This window comes from Cupressus sempervirens, chromosome 2 (genome assembly GCF_028749045.1).
Source record: "Cupressus sempervirens isolate cs-2001-9-10 chromosome 2, ASM2874904v1, whole genome shotgun sequence".
Taxonomy (NCBI): Eukaryota; Viridiplantae; Streptophyta; class Pinopsida; order Cupressales; family Cupressaceae; genus Cupressus; species Cupressus sempervirens.
In genome coordinates this window covers 72,379,069-72,387,883 of record NC_143119.1, presented here as the reverse complement: position 1 = coordinate 72,387,883, position 8,815 = coordinate 72,379,069, and positions in this window count along the sequence as shown.

The window sequence follows — 8,815 nt, the reverse complement described above, 5'->3', positions numbered from 1 at the left end:
TGCTCATCTGTACCCTTTTCTTCCTCTTTCTCCTCTTTATTCTCCTCTTCAGCTTTCTTTTCTTCTTCTACTTTCTTCTCTTCCTCAACCTTCTTCTCTTCTTCCTTATGTTCTTCTCCCTTCTTTCCTGTTGTTTTTATTTCCTTTATCTTGGCACTTGCTTCTTCCTTGTATTCCTCATCAAAAACATCATCAATTTTCTTATAAATTATTTTCCACAACTGTGTGGATTTTCTCATAACATCTTCAATTTTATTTTGCAAAATATTAAATGCCCTATGCTTTGGAGTAAATCTACTATTGTGCCTTTTGACTACATTAGTTATTTGATCCTTAGTCAAATTAGGCAACAATCTAGCTAAAGTAGACTCCCTTATTTCCTTTTCCATTTGCAAGCAAAAATGCCATTTCTTTTCTACTATTTTATACAACTCTTTGGGCATTGAGCCATCTAGCTCTAGAGGTGTGTGCCTGTACTCTGCCATCATTGTATACACAGATTCCTCTATTTTATTTTGCTCTTCCTTTGTGGGCTTATTGAAATCTAAATTCTTCAAATCTTTTAAGTCTCCATTCCTAATTTTTGCATATAATTTATCAATTGAAGACTTAGGTGGATGACTTGCCACTTTGAATTGACTATTATCATCTGACTTTGTCTTTTCTTCATCTGAGTCAGGTTGAGCTACATATTTTCTTCTCTTCCTTAGCTCCTCATCAGTCTTCTTGGTGGCTTTCTTCTTTTTTTTGCCTCTTCTTTAGCCTTTTGAGTAGTGGCTCTAGTGGTGGCTCTGGTAGTAGGTTTCTTTGTTGTAGGTTTTTTCTCTTTCTTTGCCTTGGGTTGAGGAGAAAGTTGATCTTTAGCCTTTCTTTTAGTGACCTTGGTTTTGGTAGGTGCTTCTTCGGCTTCTTCTTCCTCTGTACCTTCTTCCTTGTCCTCACCTAGGCCTTATGTTAGTTGTAGAGGCTCTTGTTTAGGCTCATCCTCTTCATTTTCATTGTCATCCTCTTCTTCATCTACTTCCTCTTCCTCTGCTGTGCCTGCTGCTTCAGTACCAAATCTCTGCTTGATCTTCTTGATCAATTTGTCCTTCTTCTTCACTACAGTGGCTGTTTTAAGGTCTGTGACCACTCTAAACAACATCATAAGTTCCAAAATGTTTTGTTGCCTTGTCAATATCTTCTACAAGTAGTGCTGTTATTGATGCTAAGGCCTGATCAATACCAAGTTCATAACCTAGTGGCCTAAGCCATCTCACTCTAGGTATGACTACTTGTATATAAGTGTAATCAATATACACAAGAAAACAAATGTCCTTTACATGCTACTTAATTAGTGAGACTGGTATCCTCATCCTCTGTTCATGGACTTCTTGAAGTCCTCAAAGTAACTTGTCATCTGAGTATCAAAATTGTCTTCCATTTGAAGTCATTGATTTGTGTGACAATTATCTTGTTAGGATCCCATCTAACCTTTTCAACTGATGGAAATTCCTTCATAACATAGAAAAATATGTGGACCAACAGTGATCCGAATTTGTATTGGGCTCCTTCTGATTTCCTTATGGTTCCCAAATTTTCATTGATTTTTTGTAGCATGAGCTCTGCTAGATCATATGTGTGGTCCTTCTTTACAAGTTTGTATGCTACATCCACTGCTATGCATGGCATGCTGTTCAATTTGCTTGATTGATAGAATTTGTGAGATATGACTCTAACAGTGAAATCAAGTAGTGGATTAGTAATGGTATCAATGGTCATTCCCTTGTTATTCCATTTGGCACCAGTGTTCTTCTCTATGGATTGCTTTTTATCACTTCTCAAGATCTTGGGCCGATCTAGGGTTGGGAAACTAGTAGCCCTATGAAAAATTTTCTTCGTAACCTTCGCTGGTCCTATCTCTAACTAGAATGACCCATCATGAATTTGAATCAACACTATACAAATCCATTCAGTTTTAAACACAATGGGAAAAACTAGGGCTTTAGTTAAACCCTTCTTTTCAACTATTTGAAACTCGTCCTTCAATATACCTTTGTCACATAGCTTATCAAAGGAATTGAAAATTTCTAAGTCACCTATGGCTCCAATCTTATAGTTATAGCATTTTTTGACGTCTTGGACCATTACCAATTTGTTCAAAATGACTGACACAGCACGAGCAGGGTCATTTTTATAGGCAACTTTAGAGATGGGCTTTAACTCTGGCTATTTAACTTCATTATTGACAAGTTGAATTTATTTTATGACTTTCCTTCCCCTTAGTGGTTTTTGACCTAGATGCCATTGTTTACTGAACTAGGGTTTAAAATTAAATAAACTTTCAAGTTTTGCATAGCTCGACGCTTGAGTGAAATACCTGTTGATCGATGAACTAGAGTTGAATCGTGGTTGGAATTGCTGCAAATTGCCGTGTGATCACCTATTCACTCTGCTTGACTTCACTCTTTGTTTGAATGGCTTGAAAATGAACGATTTTCACCTTTATTAGGTCCAAAAACCTAACATTTATTGCATTTGTTCTTATAGCTGTACACTCAGCTTCCACTAAAGTTCATCTACTCGGTAGCTACTATCTAATTTCACTCATCATCAACTAAACTTTTCAATTGCTTGGTAGCCACTAACATCTCTTACTTGGCATCCACTAGTTTGTTCAACTCGGCATGTACTAAAGTTTTACTCGGCAACCAAAGGTAGCTCGAAATCATCTTCTAACTTTTAACTTGGCATCTTTTCTCATGCATATTTCTTCTTTGCAATACTTGTATGTTTTCTTGGGCTGATGTATGATACATCTTTATATGTATAAGCCCCATGTATCTGTCTTGTGCTTAATTGGATGAGGTTTGATCACTTGACCTCTTGGGTGAAGTGATCTCTCCATTTGATGTGCTACATTCACCTTTCTTCTTTTATGTCTTGTTCATTTGTCCTCTTATTTGTTCAACATCAATCTTCTCTTTTCGTTTGTTGATTTCAGTCTTTGGTGCTTTTGACTTTGTAGGATAGTTTTTGCTAATATGACTAGTCTTCAAATAACTAAAACATGTAGTTTGGTTTAGCCACCTGTTGTAACTTCCCTTGAAATGTGTCCTTGTGCAATTTTTAAGAATGTGTCCATACTCTTGATAATAGTGACAGCTATACCTTGTATTGTAATCCCAATTGTAGTGATGTGCATGATTGATTCCTCTTGTAGGCTGATTAGGTGTTCACATAGGTTTTGATCTGCATTCAAATGCTCTATGTCCATACTTTTTGTAGTTGTAGCAATGACCTTCAAATCTTGGTGTCCTCATGGTCTTGGTTTTGCAGTCTTGTGTTGAATGTCCTTGCCTTTTGCACTTGTGACAAAAGTTTGCATTTGTAGGCTTATCATGCTGATGACTATTCTTGCTTATGCACACATTAGAGGTATGTCCCTTTGTACCATAGAAATGACAAATAGGTTTAGTGTTCTTACCTTTGTTGCTTCTTTCCTCTGCAATCTTGGATGATTCTCCTTGTTCAGTGCTGATGTAGCCAAGTCTTGAAGTATCATTACTAGCCCTTGGTGATTTCAACAATTGCTCAAAGTACTTGATGGTCTCATTTTCTTTGTTGTAACTTTCTACTATTTCCTTTTCTCTCTTCAATTCATTCTACAATTTTTCATTTTGAATCTTCAAGGTGGAGATCTCAATGCCCTTCATGTTTAGCTCATGATGAGTATTCATCATTTGACTTAAGATGTCTAGCTGCATGTTTGAGATCTTTTCAAATTCAATTGTCTTCTCTTCCAGCCTATTGGTGAGATTTCTCTTGTCATCTTCTGTCATGGCCTTGTCTTCAATAGCTCTTTTATTTTGTTTAGTCACTTCACAAAGCATTATGGCTTGTGATTCTTGTTCAAGCTTGAGTAGTCTAATTTCTTCAGCTTGTGATATGTTTTTCTCCATTAATTCTGCTATTGCTACGTCAAATTCCTTGGAATCTCCATTGGAAAACACTTGTGTGGTGTCAATCTCCTTGTAGTGTATGTCATTTTCAGCTATGGCTATCTCCTTCCTTCTTTTCAAAGATTTTCTCAGTTCCTCCCTGGCTTTCTCTACTTTGTGTAGAGCTAGTTGCACATTAATCACCTAATTTTCAATGATCTTCCCAAGTTTGAAAACTTCCATCTTCTAACCTTTTTCTCCAAGTTGTTAGGCTTCTCCGTGTGAGAACCAGTGCTCTGATACCAATTGTTAGAATATTCAAATGGGAAGAGTACTTCTAAGAGGGGGTGGGGGGGGGGGGGGGTGTGAATCAAAAGTACCACACCTTTTTAACCTTTTTTCCTATCCTTTAAACATATAACTAATAAAAAAAATTGCATGCATTTAAACATATAAAAGAACATAAAATCAATCACATGCAATAGCACATAACACCATAATTGATAACCTAGAAACCCTCCATGAATAAGAAGGTGAAATTGGGGTGGGGATGATACCCACAAAAATCACTACAGCAATCAATGTTCAACCACTTCTAATGGTTTGCCATGTGAAAGGCCTATCTTGTTAAAGGCTTTACACTATGTCAATAGTGACCTGGTTAGAAGATTTACAAACACTTACATGAAGTTCCACTCTGTTAAAGGATTTACGATAGGTTGTTAAACCCACCTAATTTATAGGACTTTCATGACCTTCTCCAAAGGTTCTCCTACCTAGCTGTTAAGCTAACCTATCAACATAGGATTTCAACCTCTAATACAATTGTCAGAGTATTAGAACATTTGATCTGATTGAATTGAATCTAAAATTGGTGGATTTAGGTACTAGATTTTCTCTTCTCATTCTGATCCCTGCTCTGTTCTGATCAACTAGATGTATATTTGCAATCAATTTCGCCAAGTCCTTGACACCTTTTCTGATTTCTTTGTTCTACAATTTGATAACTCCATCAATAACCTTCTCAACTCTTGTCTTAGCAATCTCAACAAATTCTTCAACAACTTCAATATGGTGTCGTGGTCTCCTTATAAAGATATTATGGACCTAGGGTTTGCTATGCATTCACGAACTTGAAATTCCCACTCAAAACCTTTGTTTTCACCTGATTGTTGCATGTTATCTCTAATTTTTTAATTGGCTACATGTTGATTTCATAGGTAATTGCAAGGATTCAATATTATCTTCTTATCCTTTTGTGAGTCATGCAAAAACTATTTTACATCTTAGTTTGTGATGGCACAAACTCTTATGCTGATCCTAAGTTACTCAACACATATTGTATTTATGATGCTTGACACATATTGTTTCTAGATTTCTTGACATGTACTACATTTCTGATTTGCTAAACACCTATTATATCCTAGTTTTCTTGGCACCTGTTATATCTTGTATTGCTCAGCACATGAATGTTCCTGGATCACTCGACATTTGAACAATTCTAGATCACTCGACATACATTACGTACTTGGCATATCTAGTGAAAATGGTTAAGTATGTTGACACTCAATTGTCAAGACTATTCCTTTGACCAACATATTCAAGCTAACTTGACAAGGTGATCATATATATGAAAGGTCAAGTTGAGGATTGAAATATGGAATTGAACAAGATAAATTAAGGAAGCAAATTTGAAGAATATTTGTAAAGGATAGAACCAAAGAACATTCCAATCAAGGAGGATCAAGTAATCTAGCCAAAACTAAGATTTAAATCAACAAAGTCAGTTGCATCAGCAATTAGGTCTAGTCATTATTACTCTCTAATAATAGTAGTAGTGAATCAAATATGTTAACATGGTTAGCCTAACAACTATTCAGAAAATCCTCTAACAAGGTGACATTTCTAATTGAAGTGTTTGAATACCTCTAACAATGCCACTCCTAATAGGGTGAATTAAATCCTCTAATAGGGTCACACATAACAATTTGTTTTATAATTTTTAATAGGGTTGGCTCCTAATAGGGTTCACTTTAAATGATTGAAAAACAATAACTAGTTGCAATTGGTAGTTTTCCCAAATTGTATTTCCACGTTAAATCTTGGTGTCTCTTGTGTTCATATTATTTCCTTTATATTTCTACAACTAAGTTAATAAAGGCTAATCACATTAATATCTTAAGATATCTATGCTAATCAAGTGATAATAATATTTAGTGTTAACCAAGTTATAGTAGTATATTTAGTGTTAACCAAGTTATAGTAGTATATTTAGTGTTAACCAAGTTACAATAGAATATTCAGTGTTAACCGAGTTACAACAGAATATTCAATGTTATCTGAGTTGCAACAAGCTTTGGTTTTATATTGTGTTGACATCTTAAAGGGGATTTCGATTTTTTTTTGTAGTAATTGATTCACCCCTCCCCTCTCAGTTACTCCTTTCCATTTCCAACATAAAGTTTGATTGTTGAAGTTGAAGAAAGTAGTTTATGGCACAAGAGATAATGTCACATAAACTTTGGCAATCTAGAAAAAGTGAGTAATAAAAATAGTGTAAGAGGATTGCCGATAGTAAAAAAAATTGGAGTATGTTGTCTATAAGGATTACCAATTAGAAAAAATGAATTGTTCAAGCTTTTTAAGCAAGGAACTCTCAACACAAAATCTATTAGATCTTGTTCATACAGATCTTTGTGGTCCTATTGGTCCAAAGAATTATCATGGATATAACTTTTTAAATATTTTTTGTTGATGACTACTCAAGGATGATGCGAGTAATGTTTTTGGAAGAAAAATCATAGACATTTGATACATTCAAAAAAATAAGGTTAGAGTAGAAAAAGAAATTGGAAGAACTTTAAAATGTCTTAATCAGATAGAGGAGGCAAGCTTACATCAAATGAATTCAATCAATATTGTGAAGAGAATGGAATCAAAAGAAAACTAAAAGCACCAAGAACACTGCAAAAAAATGGTATTATAGAAAGGAGAAATATATCTAGAGTTGAATGTGTAAGGACATTGTTAAGTTAAAACAAATGTGGCACACAAATTTTGGAGAGAATCTACCAGTACAACATTCTATACTCTTAATTAGTTACAACTTAGGAAAGGAGTAAATAAGATACCTTATGAATATGGTATGGAAGAACACCAAATGTAAGCTATTTTAGAGTATTTGGCAGTAAGTACTACATAAAGAAAGATGAAAGGAATGGAAAGTTTGACACCAAAGTGAGGAAGAAATATTTCTAGGTTATTCAACCAAGAGCGAGGTATACAAGTTTCTAAATTTGAAAAATAAAAAAAAATCACTGAGAGTGCAAATGTGGAGATAGATGAATTTTTAGAACATAATTAAGAGTATAGTAGAAGAAAACTTGAGGAATATGTTGACTTGATATACTTTGAAATTGAGAAAATAAGCACCCGACAAATAAATACAAGAACCAACAACACTCTACCAACAACAATTGAGCAAGATCAAAAAGATGAACAAAATGAAAACACAAAACCAGTTACACCAAAAAGGATAAGAATAAACCATAGTCTATCAAATACAATTGGAGAAAAAAATGAAGAAGTATTAACTAGAAGTGAACTAAGAACAATAAATTATACATGTTCCATATCAGAGATATAACCGAAAATGATGAAAGATGCTTTGAAAGATGAAGATTGCAAATGAGCTATGGAGGAAGAAATTAAGCAAATAGAAAATAAAAGAACACAATCACTAATCCCTAGACCCAAGGAAAAAAAATGTTATTATAACTAAGTAGGTATTTGTGAATAAGTTGAATGAAAGTGGTGAAGTAATAAAAAACAAAGCAATATTGGTTTGCAAACGATATGCACATGAAGAAGGATTACATTGTAGAGACATTTTCCCTAGTCGCTAGACTTGAGGGAGTAAGAATATTGTTGGTATATGCAACATATAAAGGATTCAAAGTCTATGAGATGACTGTCAAATCAACATTTCTAAATGGAATATTGGAGGAAGAAGTGTACATGGAGAAAATTGAAGATTTTTCTACAGAACAAGGAAAGGATATAATATTTAGACTAAATAAAGCTATATATGGATTAAAACAAGCATTGAGAGCATGGTATGAAAGAATATAGACTTATCTGATCATAATAGGATTTGTTAGGATAAGTGCTGATTATAATGTACATCTCAAGACCAAAAAATGAGACAGAGTCCTAATTGCTGAAATCTTTGTGGATGACATAATATTTGGAGGAGATGATGCATTAAGGTCATTTACAGAGGAAATGGGGAATGGATTTGAAATCCCTATGATTGGAGAAATAAAGTTTTTCATTGGACTTCAGGTGCAACAAATGAAGAAGGGTATCTACATTACACAGTCAAAATACATAAAAGAAATATTAAATACTTTTGGAATGCAAGAATCTAAACTTGTCAGTACATTGATGGTTACTAGTTGTAAATTTTCAAAAGAGGATGAATCCAAAGAAGTAAATGAAACCTTGTATAGGTCAATAATTGGGAAGCTACAATATATTACTCACAAGAGACCAAATATAGCTCAAGCAGTAAGAATTATTGCAAGATTTTTGTCACAACCCAAGGAGTCACATTTAACAATAGTAAAATGGATGTTCCAAAATCTAAAAGGTACTCAAGGCTTCGATTTATGGTATGAAAAGAAAGGAGATTTTGATTTGAAATTTTATACGAATTCAAATTGGGGATGCAATATTAATGAAAAAAAAAACACAAGGGGTGGAATATTATTTTATTGGAGAAAGGCTAGTTGCATGGATAAGCAAGAAGCATAGCTATTTATTACAATTAACTGCAGAAGCAGAGTATGTGGTAGCTGCAATCAATTGTCAACAAGTTGTATGGATGAAACAAA